Source organism: Argentina silus, assembly GCF_951799395.1.
Source record: "Argentina silus genome assembly, chromosome: Y".
In the NCBI taxonomy this organism is placed as follows: Eukaryota; Metazoa; Chordata; class Actinopteri; order Argentiniformes; family Argentinidae; genus Argentina; species Argentina silus.
This window is the reverse complement of record NC_139654.1, coordinates 675602-695615: the sequence shown is the minus strand read 5'-3', so window position 1 is coordinate 695615 and position 20014 is coordinate 675602. Positions and strand designations below refer to the sequence as shown.

General features: G+C 46.8%; 1 pseudogene across 1 annotated transcript; it reads left to right on the top strand.

The window, feature by feature from the left end:
- The first annotated feature begins 1779 nt into the window (after positions 1-1779).
- LOC310823693 (glutamate--cysteine ligase regulatory subunit-like) lies at positions 1780-15662 on the top strand (annotated as a pseudogene). Its single transcript has 6 exons — positions 1780-1785; positions 9838-9922; positions 10227-10283; positions 10584-10775; positions 11591-11705; positions 15637-15662. The product of its transcript is annotated as a glutamate--cysteine ligase regulatory subunit-like (transcript).
- Positions 15663-20014: the final 4352 nt, after the last annotated feature.

The following is a 20014-nucleotide window of genomic DNA, read 5'->3' as shown; positions in this document are numbered from 1 at the left end:
TCAGCTCCCAGACCATCATCCTGTGCGAGCATTTATTTTGCCTTGAAGAGCGGTCTTCATAATTAAAAAAAATCTATGAAGGATACCGTCTTACCTTTCTTAGATAATGTGTTTTTGAGAAACCATTTAATAGGGACAGGAACACATGCACAGTTCAATAACAAGAGGCCACCCTTTAGGTCAGGATGGCCTTGCAGCTGACTCAACACATCCCCACCAACAGATATAACCCAGGGGACAGATATTACCGCTGTATATCTGACTGGCTGTCTTGATTCGTACCGTTACTACATAGAATCATAAACGAGTCCAATACTGATCATAAAGGAATCAATGAACAGTGTATGACTGAAAAACTATAATCATCATGACATGGTCATACTGATTAAAATAGATTGTTGTTTTGCTATATTGATTATAACAAAATCATAAATGACAGATGAGAAATCTGTCTCCCCTCACACTCTCAAGGAGGGAGCATGGGAATAAGGCACACAATGCAACAATCATTTATTGTGCAGCTTATAATTACATCATATTCAGCTCTATTTATCGTTAAAGGCAGAATTTCAAAGAGTGTATGTGTGTGTGTGTGTGGGGGGGGGGGGGGCACTCTCTGAATACCGTTACTCTCCTCAATTACTGACCCACCTGGCCTTAGATCATCTGATGGGGCTACACAATACTGCACTAACCCAATGGCTAGCAAATATACCACACTGTATAATATGTGTGTGTGTGTGTGTGTGCGTGTGCGCGTGTGCCTGTGTGTGTGTGTGTGTGTGCGTGTGTGTGGTGGCAAGGGGGGGCTGCTCTGTCTGCACTGTCTGAATAACTTTACTCTCCTGAAATCCTGACCCACCTGGCCTTAGATCAGCTCATGGGACTACACAATACTGCACTAACCCAATAGCTAGCAAATACATTATACCAGACGTAGAAGTCCAGTCACTACAAATGTATCCATGGTTGTTTGCTCCCCTGTTGAGAGCAACTATAACTCTCACTCATGAATTCTTGCACCACAGTGATCGTTTGGCTACATGTATTTATTTGTATTCCTCATTCATATGTGGCCTTTCAACTGCCAAACGAAGAGGATTTAAAGCTGCACATGTACATTAGAGAGGAATAATCAGATTCTTGATATCAGATGGAGTGACACTATTTCCCCAGGTTGTCAGGCTGTGGAGTCCCAGAGGAAGGCTGTGTTTCTCTGGCTTCAGCTCTGAGGTCTAAACCCTCCCACCTGAGAGAGCTGGACCTCAGCTACAATCACCCAGGAGACTCAGGACTGGCGCTGCTCTCTGCTGTACAGAAAGATCCACTCTGTAAACTACAGACACTCAGGTAAAGGCTGAATATGTGGCTGGACGTATCAATGAGATTAATCCACAGTATCTATTTTCCTCGTGATTGTGAGTGTGTCATTCATCCACTGTGGGTTCTTCTGTGGTTGATATAGTGTGGACCATGGTGGAGAGTGCAGGCTCAAACCTGGGCTGATCAAATGTAAGTCACCAAGGCTGTAGAGAATAGGACTGTGATATTACTCAAGAACCAGGGTACAGCAGAGTTCAAACAGTGCACCAGTATTGTATTCATATGTAAATCTAAAATATTAGCAAATGTGAATTAGTTGTATCCCTTGTAAAACATTTTAAATGAATAAGTCATATTTTGTGAAAAAAATAATGTTGCCATAACAAGATCACATTGTGAATATTGTAAGTTATTCAATTGTATTGATTTGATGATTATTTCTGTCCTCTAAATCAGATGCCTGTGAGCTCACCCTGGACCCAAACACAGCACACAGAGGCCTCTCTCTGTCTGAGGAGAACAGAAAGGTGACACGGGGGACAGAGGAGCAGCCGTATCCTGATCACCCAGAGAGATTTGACTACAGGGCCCAGGTGCTGTGTAGAGAGGGTCTGACTGGGCGCCGTTACTGGGAGGTAGAGTGGAGTGGGAGAGTGGCTGGTATAGGAGTGACATATAAAGGAATCAGCAGGAGAGGAGAGGATGATGATTGTAGGTTGGGATACAATGACAAGTCCTGGAGTCTGAGGTGCTCTGGTAACAGATACTTCGCCTGTCACAATAAGAAGAAGACTGACATACCTGTCCCCTCCTCTGGCTCCCACAGAGTAGGAGTGTATCTGGACTGGCCGGCCTGCACTCTGTCCTTCTACAGCGTCTCCTCTGACACACGGACCCTCCTGCACACATTCCACTCCACATTCACTGAGCCCCTCTACCCAGGGTTTTGGCTTTTGTATGTAGACTCTTCAGTGACCCTGTGTTAACTAGTCTCAGGGAGATCACACTGAACACCAAAGGCTCAAAGATGACGGATCAGAACATGATGCAGTTGGATAGTGGTGTGTTTTCACTGAGATGTTGGATGTACAGATGTTCCCTCTCCCAGTGTGTAAGGTGTAGTGTATAGTGTGTAGGGTGTAGTGTATATATATATTATTAAATTAAATGCTTCTGATAGTGAAATAGACAGATCAGTAATTGAGTGACAAAAAACAGAAGCTTACATGTTTTTTATTTTTTTTTATGGAGATGCAACTGACAGTGAAACAATCCAGATGAATGATTAGATGATCAAATCAGACTGATGATGAACTCTGAGAATAACACAGGAGAGAGTGTCTGTATGTATATAAGAGTTGGTTAGATTGGGTGTTGGAGTTGTGATGCTGGATTACGTTGCTGTGTGTAAGATAGCAGGGAGTGGATGTGAAGACAGCTCTCCTTCTCTGTCGGTACAACATGGACAGTGTCTTCGGAACATCCTAATCTACACAGTGTGTAATTGATTCCGATGCAAATCAGAGACCCCATAAAAACAAAGATATTTATTCCAAAATGACATGAACTATTATCCTTGCATTAAGATGGACTTAATTCAACTTATTGAGTGACTTGTTGATGACATTTTTGCATTTTAGCTAATTTTAAGAGTGTCATAGCAAAAGGTCTGAATACTTCTGTACATGAGGTATTTCTGTATTTCAGTTTTAATAAATGAAGAAATTTCAAAAATCGTGTTTTCGCTTTGTCATTCTGGGGTATTGTGTGTGGATTGATGGCAAATTATTTTAATTGAATCCATTTTAAATTGAGTCTATAACACAAGAAAATGTGTAAAAAGTGAAGCGGTCTGAATACCTTCAGAAGGCGCTGTACATGTTCTGAACTTCACTTTCCATGCATTCCTTCATTTTTACATAGTAATCATCTAGTACAGTAATAGCTCTGCATCATGTGACATTGTGAGGGGCAGCCAAGGTGCAGGCTGCTTTTCCCCTCTCTGTCTGTGGGCTGTGGGAGGCATGGCTCTCATGAGAAGACTTCACCTGTCCCCTGCAGTACCGCTCCCTGCCATGGGAGGCATGGCTCTCATGAGAAGACTTCACCTGTCCCCTGCAGTACCGCTCCCTGCCATGGGAGGCATGGCTCTCATGAGAAGACTTCACCTGTCCCCTGCAGTACCGCTCCCTGCCATGGGAGGCATGGCTCTCATGAGAAGACTTCACCTGTCCCCTGCAGTACCGCTCCCGGCCATGGGAGGCATGGCTCTCATGAGAAGACTTCACCTGTCCCCTGCAGTACCGCTCCCGGCCATGGGAGGCATGGCTCTCATGAGAAGACTTCACCTGTCCCCTGCAGTACCGCTCCCTGCCATGGGAGGCATGGCTCTCATTAGAAGACTTCACCTGTCCCCTGCAGTACCGCTCCCTGCCATGGGAGGCATGGCTCTCATGAGAAGACTTCACCTGTCCCCTGCAGTACCTCTGACCCCAGACCCCCAGACCCCCAGACCCCCAGACCCCCAGAACCCTATCCCCCAGACCTCTAGCCCTCAGATGGGGGCACCGCCTGGTGGTCATTTACTAGTATTACAACAACAGAGAGATTAGAATCCAGCCAGTTAGCAATAAGCACTGGATCCTAAAAACCCAGAATTTGAACCTGAAATATTCTTTATAACATCACAGATCTTTTATAATGGAACAGTGTAATAGAACATCAGTGTAATAGAACAGTGTAATAGAACATCAGTGTAATAGAACAGTGTAATAGAACATCAGTGTAATAGAACATTAGTGTAATAGAACATTAGTGTAATAGAACAGTGTAATAGAACATCAGTGTAATAGAACATCAGTGTAATAGAACATTAGTGTAATAGAACAGTGTAATAGAACAGTGTAATAGAACATCAGTGTAATAGAACATCAGTGTAATAGAACATCAGTGTAATAGAACAGTGTAATAGAACAATGTAATGGAACGTTAGTGAAATAGAACATCAGTGTAATAGAACATTAGTGTAATAGAACATCAGCGTAATAGAACATCAGTGTAATAGAACATCAGTGTAATAGAACATCAGTGTAATAGAACATTAGTGTAATAGAACAGTGTAATAGAACATCAGTGTAATAGAACATCAGTGTAATAGAACATTAGTGTAATAGAACATTAGTGTAATAGAACATCAGTGTAATAGAACATCAGTGTAATAGAACATTAGTGTAATAGAACATTAGTGTAATAGAACAGTGTAATAGAACATCAGTGTAATATAACATTAGTGTAATAGAACATCAGTGTAATAGAACATTAGTGTAATAGAACAGTGTAATAGAACATCAGTGTAATAGAACAGTGTAATAGAACATCAGTGTAATAGAACATTAGTGTAATAGAACAGTGTAATAGAACAGTGTAATAGAACAGTGTAATAGAACATCAGTGTAATAGAACATTAGTGTAATAGAACAGTGTAATAGAACAGTGTAATAGAACAGTGTAATAGAACATCAGTGTAATAGAACATTAGTGTAATAGAACATCAGTGTAATTGAACATCAGTGTAATAGAACATTAGTGTAATAGAACATCAGTGTAATAGAACATTAGTGTAATAGAACATTAGTATAATAAAACATTAGTGTAATAGAACATTAGTGTAATAGAACATTTATGTAATAGAACATTAGTGTAATAGAACATTTATGTAATAGAACAGTGTAGTAGAACATTAGTATAATAGAATATTAGTATAATAGAACATTAGTATAATACAACATCAGTGGAAACCAAAGGGGACGTTTTCTTTCCAGTGTTAACACTTCACTTAGCAACGTCATGACAACCCAAATGTGCAGACAGGCCTAGGAGACGAGTTAACCTTGACCCTAACCCTGACTCTAACCCTGACCCTGACCCTGACCCTGACCCTGACTCTGACCCTAACCCTAACTCTGACCCTGAACCTGACTCTGACCCTGACCCTAACCCTAACCCTAACCCTAACTCTAACCCTGACCCTAACCCTAAACCCTGACCCTAACCCTAGGGGATGAGTTAACTTTAACCCTAACCCTAAACCCTGACCCTAACCCTAGGGGATGAGTGAACTTTAACCCTAAACCCTGACCCTAACCCTAGGGCTAGTAGAACCATGTAGTTTGGCTCTTCAAACCCACCTCCTCGTTGCTAGGCAACCCCCCCCCTTTTCCCTCCACCGTTCGTATTTTACGACATTTTTTAGAAAAAAATGTTTTATGAAACTCCTTCAAACCACACACTCTCCCCACCCCCTCGTTGCTAGGTAACCCACCATATCCCGTCCCTTTCCGACATTTTCTTTTCCTTTACGACATTCCCTCAAACACACCAACCTCCCTTATTTTACGACATTTACTATTATTATTATTATTATTATTATTATTATTATATCTTTACGACATTTACTTCTTCTTTACGAGAGAAGGGGAGACAGACACCATGGAAACCACCACCACCACCGACACCGGCGGCTCCTCTGGTACTCGTAGCGGGTCCTCTGGGACCGTCTCCCCCGGTGGTACCGTCTCCTCTACCGGCTCTGAGGCTAATGATAACGGGGCTAACTAACGAAGCTAACGAATTTACCTACCGAGTGCAGTGTTGACGGGGTGCTAAAGGCTAATGCTAACTGGCTCTAACGAACTGACCGTGTGTGTGTGTGTGTATTATGAATGTGATTAAATAAATACTAAATATGTCGTTTTATTGTCATTTTCTGTCTGTCTGTCTGACCTGTTGTTGCCGTTCAGCTCCAGGATTATATCCGCGCCACGCTGTCTCTGACCTGTCTGTCTCTCTATCTGACCTGTCTCTCTCTGTCTGTCTGTCTGACCTGTATGTCTTTTGTTGCCCTCCAGCTCCAGGATTGTATCCGCGCCATGCTGTCTCTGACCTGTCTGTCCCTCTGTCTTATCTGTCTGTCTGTCTGTTTCTCTCTGACCTGTCTGTCTCTCCATCTGACCTGTCTGTCTGTTGTTGCCGTAGCTCCAGGACTGTATCCGCGCCACGCTGAGTGACTGGTCCTCCGAGACGCCGTCGGCCGGGGAGAAGGTGAGACTCATCCCTCTCTTCTCTCCCTCCCTCCTTTCCTGTCTCTCTCTCTCTCCCTCCTTCCCTCCCTCCTTTCCTCCTGTCTCTCTCTTCTTTCCCTCCTTTCCTGTCTTCCTTCCTTCCTTCCCTCCTGTCTCTCCCTCCCTCCCTCCTGTCTCTCTCCCTCTCTCCCTCCTGTCTCTCTCCCTCCTTCCCTCCCTCCTTTCCTCCTGTCTCTCTCTTCTTTCCCTCCTTTCCTGTCTTCCTTCCTTCCTTCCCTCCTGTCTCTCCCTCCCTCCCTCCTGTCTCTCTCCCTCTCTCCCTCCTTCCCTCCCTCCTGTCTCTCTCCCTCTCTCCCTCCTTCCCTCCCTCCTGTCTCTCTCTCTCTCTCCTTCTCTCCCTCATTCCCTTCCCTCCTTTCCTGTTTCCTGTCTTCTTTCCTTACTGTCGGCGGAGGAGAAGGTGAGACTCATCCCTCTCTTCCTTCCCTCCCTCCTTTACTTCGTCTCTCTCTGGATGCTCCACACACACACACACGCACACGCACACCCACACACACGCGCGTCAATGTTTAGTGAGTCAAGTGACAACGTGTGTGTGTGTGTGTGTGTGGGTGCTCCTGAGACAGGGAGAGAGAGAGGGAGACACATACACACTCACATACACACACACACACACACACACACACACACAGACACACACACACTCACACAGACATACACACACACACACACACTCACACAGACATACACACACACACTCACACTGTCTGTCTGTCTGTCTCTGACCTGTCTGTCCCTCTGTCTGTCTGTCTGTCTGTCAGTCTCTGACCTGTCTGTCTGTCTGTCTGTTTGTCTCTGACCTGTCTGTCTCTCCATCTGACCTGTCTGTCTGTTGTTGCCGTAGCTCCAGGACTGTATCCGCGCCATGCTGAGTGACTGGTCCTCTGAGACGCCGTCGGCCGGGGAGAAGGTGAGACTCATCCCTCTCTTCTCTCCCTCCCTCCCTCCCTCCTTTCCTGTCTCTCTCTTCCTTCCCTCCTTTCTTGTCTTCCTTACTTCCTTCCCTCCTGTCTCTCCCTCCCTCCTGTCTCTCTCCCTCCCTCCTTCCCTCCCTCCTGTCTCTCTCCCTCCCTCCCTCCCTCCTTCTTTCCTTCTCTCCCTCCCTCCTGTCTCTCTCTCTCTCTCCTTCCCTCCCCCCTTCTCTCCCTCCCTCCCTCCTGTCTCTCTCTCCTTCTCTCCCTCCTGTCTCTCCCTCCTTCCCTCCCTCCTTCTCTCCCTCCTTTCCTGTCTTCCTTCCTTCCTTCCCTCCTGTCTCTCCCTCCCTCCCTCCCTCCTGTCTCTCTCCCTCTCTCCCTCCTTCCCTCCCTCCTGTCTCTCTCTCTCCCTCCCTCCCTCCTGTCTCTCTCTCTCCCTCCTTCTCCCCTCCTTCTCCCCTCCCTCCCTCCCTCCCTCCTGTCTCTCTCTCTCTCTCTCCTTCCCTCCCTCCTTCCCTCCCTCCTTCCCTTCCCTCCTTTCCTGTTTCCTCTCTTCTTTCCTTACTGTCGGCGGAGGAGAAGGTGAGACTCATCCCTCTCTTCCTACCTTCCTTCCTTCCCTCCCTCCTTTACTTCGTCTCTCTCTGGATGCTCCACACACACACGCACACCCACACACACGCGCGCCCAGAGGCGTCAATGTTTAGTGAGTCAAGTGACAACGTGTGTGTGTGAGAGAGAGAGAGGGAGACACACACACACACACACACACACAGATAGACAGACAGACACACTCACACAGACACACACACTCACTCACACAGACACACTGTGGGAGCCTGGTCGACAGGCGCAACAGCGGGTCAACCAATGAGAATAGAAACAGGCGGAAACAGGGGTTGCGGTGAAATCAACGTAGGGTTTTATTTCTAAGGTGCGGGGAAAAGGGAGAGGCGAAAGGCAACTCAAATCTTCACCGGGTTGGCGGTTGGCGCTACGGCGCTCCGCCGGGTTCTTCTTGTCGTCAGAGAGAGAGAGAGAGAGACAGGCCAAAGTTAGTGGGATATCGGGTCCCTTTCACTGACCTCTTCCTCCGGTCGGTTGGGGGGTTCCTCTCCGTCTTCCAGGCTTTCTCTCCCGTTTGGCTTATGAGACTGGCTTAGCGGGTGTCTGGTCTCGACTCGTTCCTCCAGCCAGTCTGTCTTCAGCTTGTCCTGGGGAGTTTAAAAGGCCTCAGGATCGCCGAGCTGACTCAGCGCACCTGTGAGCGGTGAGCTGAGTCATCTGATTGGTGGCGGAGTCTCCAGGACATAGAACTGGGATAGTACCTCCCATCCAGCACGACACCCCATGGCTGCCTTTGCCTCCCCCTTGTGGCCACCAGGTGTCTCTGTGGGGCACTGCTCACCGGCTGGGCCATCACAACACACAGACACACACACACACACACTCACACACACACTCACTCACACAGACACACACAGACACACACACACATGCCCAGAGGCGTCAATGTTTAGTGAGTCAAGTGACAACGTGTGTGTGTGTGTGTGTGTGTGTGTGTGTGTGTGTGTGTGTGTGCCCCTGAGACAGGGAGAGAGAGAGGGAGACACACACACACACTCACACATACGGACACTCACACAGACAGACACACACTCACACAGACACTCACACATACACACACATGCCCAGAGGCGTCAATGTTTAGTGAGTCAAGTGACAACGTGTGTGTGTGTGTGTGTGTGTGGGTGGGTGCTCCTGAGACAGGGAGAGAGAGAGGAAGACACACACACACTCACATACACACAGACACACACACACACACTCACACACTCACACAGACATACACACACTCACACAGACATACACAGACACACTCACACAGACACACACACAGGCAGGGAGACGGGGGGGAGGCAGGTTTGGGGGGGAGGGTTGAACAGGGAGGGAGGGAGGTTCTGCTGAGGTCAGCTAATCTCTCTCTCTTTCTCTCCCTCTCTCTAGTTCGACTAGTCTGGTCTGTCTCTAACCTGGACTGCTCCCCCCTCCCAGGCACGCCTGGCTGTCTTTCTGTAATCTGTCTGTCCTGAACCTGTCTGTCTCTCAGACCTGTCTGTCTCTCCAGGAGTCTGACGTCCTAGACTGTTCCACCCCCCACGCGGCCGAGGCCATCACGCCTGTCTGTCTCTCTGTCTGTCTGTCTCTAACTTGTCTCTCTCTCTCTAACCTGTCTGTCTGTTTACCTGTGTCTCTCTCTCTGACCTGTCTGTCTCTCCAGGAGTCTGACGTCCTGGACTGCTCCACCCCCCATGCGGCCGAGGCCACCATCATGCTTGTCTGTCTCTCTCTCTCTGACCTGTCTGTCTCTCTCTCTCTAACCTGTCTGTCTGTTTACCTGTCTCTCTCTCACCTGTCTTTCTCTAACCTGTCTGTCTCTAACCTGTCTGTCTCTCCAGGAGTCTGACGTCCTGGACTGCTCCACCCCCCAGGCGGCCGAGGCCACCATCACACCGGAGGAGAGGGAGGAGCTGAAGGTGTCTGGTACGCTACGACAAGCTAACGCAGGCTAACGCTACGCTAATGCAGGGTAAGACAGGTTAACGCAGGCTAAGACAGGCTCACGCACGCTAACACACACCACGATAACACATGCTAATAAATGCTAGTGCATGCTAACACCGGCTCACACGCACCACGATAACACACGCTAACCCAGGGCTAACAAACGATACCAGCCCATGATTACACACGACGCGACCACACGTTAACACAGGCTAACAAATGACACCAGCACATGCTAACACAGGCTAACCTAGGCTAACCCACGCTAACGTTGTCGTTGCAGTCAAGCTGTTCCTGTGCCAGTCGGACCAGTCGTCCATCAGGCAGGCTGTCGACATGGGTGAGTCCTGCCTGTTTGTCTGTCTGTCTGCCTGTTTGGCTGTCTGCTTGTCTGTCTGTTTGTTTGGCTGGCTGGCTGGCTGTCTGCCTGTCTGTCTGTCTGCCTGTTTGGCTGTCTGTCTGTTTGGCTGCCTGCCTGTCTGTCTCTCTCTTTACCTGTTTGTCTCTCCCCTCCACAGCCTGTCTCACCCTCGCCCTGTCGACCAGGAGGACAACATCCCCCCCCCCCCCCCACACCCAGACCCTCTCGGACCTCTAACCTGTCTTTCTCTCCCTAACCTGTCTCCCTCCCCCCCAACAGCCTGTCTCACTCTCGCCCTCTCCCAACTCGACTCGGTCATCCTGGCGCCCCCCCCACGCCCCCCAGACCCTCTCGGACCTGCAGCCGGCATGGGTTTTCTTGGAAACGCTGGTGGCGTCCGGGAAGGTGGTCGCCATCGGGACGTCGGACCTGGACAAGGGCCTCCTGGAGGAGCTGCACAACTGGGCCCAGGTGGGTGTCTGTCTGTCTTTCTCTGGCCTGTCTGTTTGTCCTGGACGGTGTGTGTGTCTGTCTGTCTGTCTCTCTCTCTCTCTCGCTCTATCCCTGACCTGTCTGTCTGTCCTGGACAAGGGCCTCCTGGAGGAGTTGTACGACTGGGACCAGGTGGGTGTCTGTCTGTCTGATCTGTCTGTCTGTCCTGGACAAGGGCCTCCTGGAGGAGCGCTACGACTGGGCCCAGGTGGGTGTCTGTCTCTGTCTCTGAACTGTCTGTCTGTCTGTCCTGTGCTGGGGGTATCTGTCTCTCCCTGACCTGTCTGTCTCTCTCTCCATGTCCAAGGTGAAACCCCACCAGTAACCAGGTCAAACTGAGTGCGTACGCCAACTGTCTGTCTCTCTTTCTCTCTCTCTCTTTCTCTCTGTCCCTGTCCTGTCTCTCTCTCTCTGTCCCAACCAAGCAGTTAACAGTGTCTGTCTGTCTGTCTCTCTCTCTCTGTCCCTGACCTGTCTGTCTGTCCCTGACCTGTCTCTCTCTCTCTCTCTCTCTCTCCCCCGTATCCAAGGTGAAGACCACCAGTAATCAGGTCAACCTGGCGTCCTGTTGTGTGATGCCCCCCGATCTGATGGCCTGTATGTCTCTCTGTCCCTGACCTGTCTGTCTCTCCCTGACCTGTCTCTCTCTCTTCCGTATCCAAGGTGAAGCCCACCAGTAACCAGGTCAACCTGGCGTCCTGTTCTGTGATGCCCCCCGATCTGATGGCCTGTCTGTCTCTCTGTCCCTGACCTGTCTGTCTCTCTGACCTGTCTCTCTCTCTCCCGTATCCAAGGTGAAGCCCATCAGCAACCAGGTCAACCTGGCGTCCTGTTGTGTGATGCCCCCCGATCTGACGGCGTATGCCAAGCAGGCGGGGGTCCAGCTACTGACCCACAACGACCCCAAAGGTGGGTGTCTGTCTGTGATCTGTCTGTCTGTGATCAATTTGTCTGGGGGTGTCTGTCTGTCTGTCTCTCTTTCTCTCTCTCTGTCCCTGACCTGTCTGTCTCTCTCTGACCTGTCTGTCCCCCCTCTAACCTAACCTCCCTCTTCATCTGAGCTGTCTGTCTCTCTCTGACCTGTCTCTCTCTCTCCCTCCCTCTCTTTCCATGTCTGTCTCTCCCTCTAACCTGTCTCTCTCTCTCTCTCCCTCTCTTTCCATGTCTGTCTCTCCCTCTAACCTGTCTCTCTCTCTCTCTCTCTCCTTCCAGAGCTTATCTCGGCGGCGGGCTTCCAGGAGGCGCTGTCTCTCTCTCTCTGACCCGTCTGTCTATCTGTCTGTCTTTGACATGTCTGTCTCCCCTCTAACCTGTCTCTCTCTCTCTCCCTCCCTCCTCTCCCTCTGAGCTGTCTGTCTGTCTTTGACCTGTCTCTCTCCCCCTAACCTGTCTTTCTCTAACCTGTCTGTCTCTCTGTCGTCTTCCAGAGCTCATCACGTCGGCGGGCTTCCAGGAGGCGCTCCGTGAGAGCGCGGCGTTAGCAACGGCATCCCACGGCGACCCCGACCGCGACGGCTGTGACGCGGCGTCGGCGTGGCGTGGCGCCTCCGCTGGGTCCTGCGCTACGCCATCATCGTCAAGAGCCGCGGCATCATCAAGGCCAAGGGCTACCTGGTCCACGCCACCCGGGTAGCGTAGCGTAGCATAGCATAGTCTAGTGTAGTCGAGGCTAGCATAGTGTAGTGTAGCCTTAGCGTAGCATCGTGTAGCCTTGGTTAGCCTGGTTAGCGTAGCGCGGACGACACCTTCGTTAAGTTGAAAGACTTAGCTACGGTTAGTAGCTAAGTTACATGTATGTAATGTGATGTCATGTATGTAATGCTTATGGAGTTGATGGTGGATTAAATCTGTTCCGTCAGTTTTCCAGCGACTGACAGAGAGCAGAAACACGCTGCATGGCGCCATCTGTTGGTCGACTGTCGACAGCACAACACATGAGGCCAATGGAGGAAAGCAGAACCATGTGAGAAGATTTCCTCTTCAGTGGTTGAACCTTTCACACATCTGGCACTCCGGATTGTTTCAGCAGCGTAAAAACAAAATGCATTTTTAAATGTTCCAATGTATTTCTATGGGACTGTTAGGGATAGGAATGTATTTCTATGGGACTGTTAGGGATAGGAATGTATTTCTATGGGACTGTTAGGGATAGGAATGTATTTCTATGGGACTGTTAGCGATAGGAATGTATTTCTATGGGACTGTTAGGGTTAGGAATGTATTTCTATGGGACTGTTAGGGATAGGAATGTATTTCTATGGGACTGTTAGGGATAGGAATGTATTTCTATGGGACTGTTAGGGTTAGGAATGTATTTCTATGGGACTGTTAGGGATAGGAATGTATTTCTATGGGACTGTTAGGGATAGGAATGTATTTCTATGGGACTGTTAGGGTTAGGAATGTATTTCTATGGGACTGTTAGGGTTAGGAATGTATTTCTATGGGACTGTTAGGGTTAGGAATGTATTTCTATGGAACTGTTAGGGTTAGGAATGTATTTCTATGGGACTGTTAGGGATAGGAATGTATTTCTATGGAACTGTTAGGGTTAGGAATGTATTTCTATGGAACTGTTAGGGTTAGGAATGTATTTCTATGGGACTGTTCGGTGCCAACATGTTTGACAACATGGTAAGTTAGTGAGTTTCGTTTCTAGGCACACTAGATCGTATCCAGGGGTAATAGAACATTAGTGTAAAAGAACATTAGTTTAATAGAACAGTGTAATAGAACATTAGTGTAATAGAACATTAGTATAATAGAACATTAGTGTAAAAGAACATTAGTTTAATAGAACAGTGTAATAGAACATTAGTGTAATAGAACATTAGTGTAATATAACATCAGTGTAATAGAACATTAGTGTAATAGAACAGTGTAATAGAACGTTAGTATAATAGAACATTAGTTTAATAGAACATTAGTGTAATAGAACAGTGTAATAGAACATTAGTGTAATAGAACATTAGTGTAATAGAACATTAGTGTAATAGAACAGTGTAATAGAACATCAGTGTAATAGAACATTAGTGTAATAGAACATTAGTATAATAGAACATTAGTGTAATAGAACGTTAGTGTAATAGAACATTAGTGTAATAGAACAGTGTAATAGAACGTTAGTATAATAGAACATTAGTATAATAGAACATTAGTGTAATAGAACATTAGTGTAATAGAACATTAGTGTAATAGAACAGTGTAATAGAACGTTAGTTTAATAGAACATTAGTGTAATAGAACATTAGTATAATAGAACATTAGTGTGAACCAAAGGGGACGTTTTCTTTCCAGTGTTAACACTTCCCTTAGCAACGTCATGACAACCCAAATGTGCAGACAGGCCTAGGAGACGCTGAGAAAATCACCAGGACTCCACTGCCCTCTCTGCAGAGCATCTACCACCGCAGAGTCCACAGGAGAGCCGCCTCCATCCTCAAGGACCCCACCCACCCCCAGCACGGACTGTTCACACTTCTACCCTCAGGCCGGAGGTACAGAAGTGTTAAATGCAGGACCACCAGACTGAAGAACTCCTTCTTTCCCACTGCCATCAGGCTCCTAAACAACCCATAGGAGATTAATATAACCTTACTACCTCAAATAACTGAATTTTCCAGTTTGCATAATTGCACTGCTACATTTGCACTGTTTTATTATTATTATTGCTGCTATTTTATTTTATGCCTTAAATGTTGCTGTCTTGTACATTTGTTTAGTATATATTGTATATTCTTTAGTATTGTATATTTTACATTGGTTGGCATTCTGCGGACAGCAAAGCAAGAATTTCATTGTACAGGGAAACATGTTTTCTACTGTGCATATGATAATAAACACTTTGAATCTTGAATCTTGAATCTTAACCCTGACCCTGACTCTAACCCTAACCCTAACCCTAACCCTAACCCTGACCCTGACTCTAACCCTAACTCTAACTCTAACTCTAACCCTGACCCTGACCCAAACTCTAACCCTAACTCTAACTCTAACCCTGACCATGAACCTGACCCAAACCCTAATCATAACCCCAACCCTAACCCGAACCCTGGGACGTTCTCTGTCTCCTTGCAGTAATCTAGAGCAGGAGTCCCCAATTACCGGGCCGCGGACCAGTTTCGGCCGTGGATCATTTGGTACCGGGCCGCACAGAAAGAATAAAAACATTTTAATTTGTATTTTATTTCCATTTTATTGACTATCGCAGTCTGCAGGGTGTTTGAAAAATGACCACTTCCATCTGTGCCACTTTTCCACACTTCTCAGTCGCAGTTTTTTTTCCATGCACCGATAAATGAAGCCCACAAGCTAACCCAGCAAAAATGAGTAAAAAACAAACATTGCTGGAGAGATTCTTTGAAAAGGGGGAAAGACTCTATGATGAGACAGCAGAAGACTCCTAGACTGCCAAAAAAAAAGAAAGCTGCATTTAAAAGAAAATACCTAAGAGTCCTACTTAAATTACGGGTTCATCGCAACAGGTGATTGACATGCCCCAAGCCCGCTCTGTATAATATGTGGCGACCGGCTATCCAACGAGGCCATGAAGCCTTCAAAACTGCTTCGCCACGTAGAGACCAAGCACCCTGCATTAAAAGACAAGTCTTTGGTGTTTTTTTTAAAGAAAAAAACATGAACACGAAGGACAGAAGCAATTATTGAAGGCCACCACATCATCAAATGTGTCTGCACTGAGAGCATCATTCTTAGTGGCTAACCGCATTGCCAAGGCTAAGAAGCCCTTCACTATTGGTGAAGAGTTGATCATGCCTGCCGGTAAGGACACTTCGGGTGTCACTGTCTCCCATCACCCCTAGATGGGACCGTCTCGTTGCAGGGAAACAAGCTCAGTGCTCCCACTGATTCTGTATTATGGTGAGTTGAGTCACTTTTACATTATAAATGTAATCATTAAATGAATAATTAAATTATATAATATGCACTTTATTGTGTTTTGTTATGCGCGTGATTCTTTCCCCCCTGGTCCGTGGAAAAATAGTCTTGCATGAAACTGGTCCGTGGTGCAAAAAAGGTTGAGGACCGCTGCTCTAGAGCAGGAGTGCCCAACCAGTCGATCGCGGTCTACTGGTAGACCCCGGCCTGATCCCAAGTCGATCACGAGGGGTGTAGGAAAAAAATGAAAAAAAAAAAGTTTTTTTTATGTGTAACTGTAAACTGTTTTGTTTTGTTGTAGTTATGCGTCGTTGGATATGTTTTGTTTTGTGTGTGTGTGTGTGTGTGTTATATTTTGTATTAAATGTACACTACAGCCTATCATGAGTCCTTGCCTGCGCACCCTATCAGTCTCTTAAACACGTCCACAAAAAAAAAAAAAGTAGGTCACGTTTAACCTACTGTAGCGCGAGACATGCATGATAGTAAGTTGACAGCTGTCAACAGTAGCTAGCAGCTAGCGATCAGAGCGGTTACGCACTCCTAAACTTTAACATGTCTGAGGGGAAACGAGCCAAGACCTACCATTTTCACCCTGAATGGGAGGAAGATTATTTTTGTGTTTATTCTCATTCAAAGCCTGTTTGTTTGATCTGCAATGCAACGGTGGCGTTGGCAAAGAAAGGGAATCTGGAGCGGCATTTTAAAACGGTACCCGGGAGCTACGAGAGGGATTTCCCTGCAAAAACGCCTTTACGCGCCACAAAAGTGCGGGATTTGAAAGCACAGCTTGCAGCATGGCAGTCAATCTTCACCAAACCGAAGACCCAGGGTAAGGCCGCAACTATTGCTTCCTATCGCGTCAGTCACGTCCTTGCTAAACACAAGAAGCCATTCAAAGACAGCGATATTGTGAAGGAAGCCTTTCTCGAGGCAGCGGATAGCCTTTTTGACGACTTTAAAAATAAAACCGAGATCGTAAAGGCCATTAAAGAAGTGCAACTCTCCCGCAATACGACTACAAGGCGATGTGAGGGAATGGCTGTGGATGTGGAGGAGCAACTGAGGAAGGATATTGACGCGTGAGTGCTTTTCCCTCCAATTTGACGAGTCGACTGATATGGTGGATGTGGCACAATTGTGTGTTTTCATCAGGATGGTTTTTGAAGACATGAGCGCCAAGGAAGAGCTACTCACCATTTTGCCATTAAAAGGACACACCAGAGGTGAGGATATGTTTAATGCTTTCATGGGATTTGTTAGCGAGACAAAACTGCCGCTCTTCAAGCTGATCTCCATCACAACTGATGGGGCGCCTGCTATGATGGGCCGCACCAGTGGGTTCATTGCAAAGAAAGTGAATCTTTCCCAGATATCCTGAATTATCATTGTATAATTCACCAGCAAGCGTTGTGTGGAAAGATTTCAAATATGAAAGAAGTGATGGATATTGCAATGAAGATTGTGTGTTCAGTTCGGGCCAGGAGTCTGCAGAGAAGGCTTTTCCGTGCTCACTTGGAGGAGAATGATGCTGAGCACACACGCCTTGCAACCAGCTCCTACACTCCTGACTACGAGAAGCTAGCCTCCTCCTCCCAGTGTCAGGTCTCCCACTAAGGTAGGAAGTGATTTCCTTTTTTCAAACTCAGAGTGTTACGTTCCCACTCCTACATGTGCGTTTCCTTGTTGTGTTTTGTGTTTCCTTCTGTTTTTCCCTTACCCTGTCACTCTACATTCAGGTGTCCGTCAGCAATTGGCCATTCGTCCCCATCAGTCATCACTGTTCCTGACCAATCAGAGGGCTGTCCGTGTCCTTTAAAAGCTCCGCTGGACTTCCCCTCGGGAGTCAACCCATTTTCACCGTAGTCTTGTGTTTGCTGTCGACTCACTGTTGCCTGGTTGATCGAAACCTCCGACGTACTTGTTTACATCTAGTTTTCTTTTGTTATATTTACGTCATTGTTTACTTATTGTTTTTCTCATAATTTGTCTGTCTGTTAACTGTACGCCATAGGGGTAAGGTGAATAGGTAAGAGACCCATGGGTTTACATTTCCAACACGTAGGCTCACCTCTGTTACAATTCACCAGGTTAGGAGTGGGTGCCGCCCCATGTATGTTCTAGTCTAGTGTAGCATAGCACTTTAGCATAGCCCTGATAGTATAGCTTACTATTGCACTAGTTTAGGACATCACTTTTGTTTATGATTTCTTTGCTTTGGCACCGCTCAAAAAAAGTTCCCTTTTCTCCTTGGCGTGTGTCTTGTGTTGTGTTTTCCCTGAGGAAACAAATAACTGTACATAGTTGAATTGTGGTTTGTGGTTGTTTAATTCCTACAATAAGTCTGATGTACTACCTTTTTGTTGCGACTCCTCTACCGCCCCTAGACGTAGACGAGTTTTCATCTGGAGTCGTAACACAGAGATCTACCTGTTTTGTATCTGGTTTATTTTTCTGTTTGGTTCATATTAAGGTCAGTTATGGCTATTGCTCATCATGCAGATTGGCGTGTGTGTGTGTGTGTGTGTGAGAGAGAGAGCGGGATTGTGCTACAGCACACTATGCAAACTGGCAACTGTGTGAGAGGAATTTGTCTGTGTGTGTGTTTGAGAGAGGGAGGGTTTGTGATGTGATGTCTAGTGGTTGTGTGACAACAAGAAAAAGTGTTGTGAGGTTAGTTACTGCAGGCTGGAAACGATGTGTGTGGGTTTGCGATGTTGACACTGGACTGGTAGATCTCGGGAGGTTGGCGACTTGAAAAGTAGATCTTGGGTCAAAAAAGGTTGGGCACCCCTGCTCTAGAGGAATTAATTGCCAGCAGAGGGCGCTGCTGTTAAATGTCAATAGTGGCAGAGAGTTTTTCATGATCATTATTTCCTTTTTCTTTGAACAGTTGAGATGATCCCATCTAAGGCTGTTAACAAGGACTTCACCATATATCTGACAGAGAGACGTCTCATCCATGGTTTAGGGTTAGACCAGGGGTGGGCAAACTACGGCCCGCGGGCCACATCCGGCCCGTTTGTCTTTTTAATACGGCCCGCCGAAGATTGGTACAGATTTGAGGGTTGAATATTAATTAAATTACTAAACTGCATTCATTTGACCTTGTCCTGTAATGCCTGGCATTCCACCAGGTAGCGCACTAAGGGGCAGTCATACATTGAGTTGATTTTGCGGAGCCCGGGCTACTCTCTGTTATTACTCTGCTACTGTTCTGAACCCATCTGCAACAATGAGTTGGCCAAAGAAAAGAAAAGTCGACAGTGAGTGCAGAGTGTTTAATAAGGAATGGGAAACTAAATACTTTTTCATTTAAGTCCGGTCAAAGGCTGTATGTCTTATTTGCCAAGAAACCGTTGCGGTTTTAAAGGAATACAACATCAGCCGTCACTTTTCCACCAAACATGCTAATTACGCTAACAACCAGTCAACGCAAGAACGGACAGCTACCGCTTTGAGGTTGGCAGCTAGTTTGCAGGCTCAGCAAAACACCTTTATCCGACAAACTGCCATTCAAGAATCAAGCACGAAGGCAAGTTATTTGCTGGCATTCAAATTAGCAAAGACCAGCAAGCCTTTCTCAGAAGGGGAGTTTCTCAAAGAGTGCATGGTAGAGACAGCAGGTATCTTGTGTCCTGAGAGCAAGAACAAATTTGAAAAAATGAGCTTATCACGCAGGACAGTGACTCGCCGTGTTGAGCTAATTTACGAAGACTTAGCTAGCAAGCTAAACAAAAAAGCGGAGTCATTTACATTATATTCCTTGGCACTGGACGAAAGTAATGACATAAAGGACACCGCTCAGCTTGTCATTTTTATCAGAGGGATTAATGACAATTTTGAGATAACGGAGGAGTTTTTGGCCATGGAATCCCTGAGGGGGAAAACGCGGAAAGAGGACTTGTATGACAGCGTGTTGGGGGTCATCAAGAGGCACAAGCTACCTTGGAGTACACTCGCCAACGTTACCACAGATGGATCGCCAAATCTGACTGGAAAAAACGTCGGGCTGCTCAAAAGAATCCAGGAGAGGGTGAAAGAGGACAACCCTGAGCAGGAGGTAATTTTCCTACACTGCATAATCCACCAGGAAGCACTGTGTAAATCCGTATTGCAGCTTGACCACGTAGTGTAGCCAGTTGTAAAACTTGTTAACTTTATTCGAGCGAGGGGACTTCAGCATCGTCAGTTTGTTATGTTTCTTGAAGAAACTGACGCTGATCACCAGGACTTGCTTTACCACTCTAATGTCCGCTGGTTAAGTTTGGGGAAAGTATGAGTGAAACGGCGCCACAGGAGTTGCAGTTGGAACTGATTGA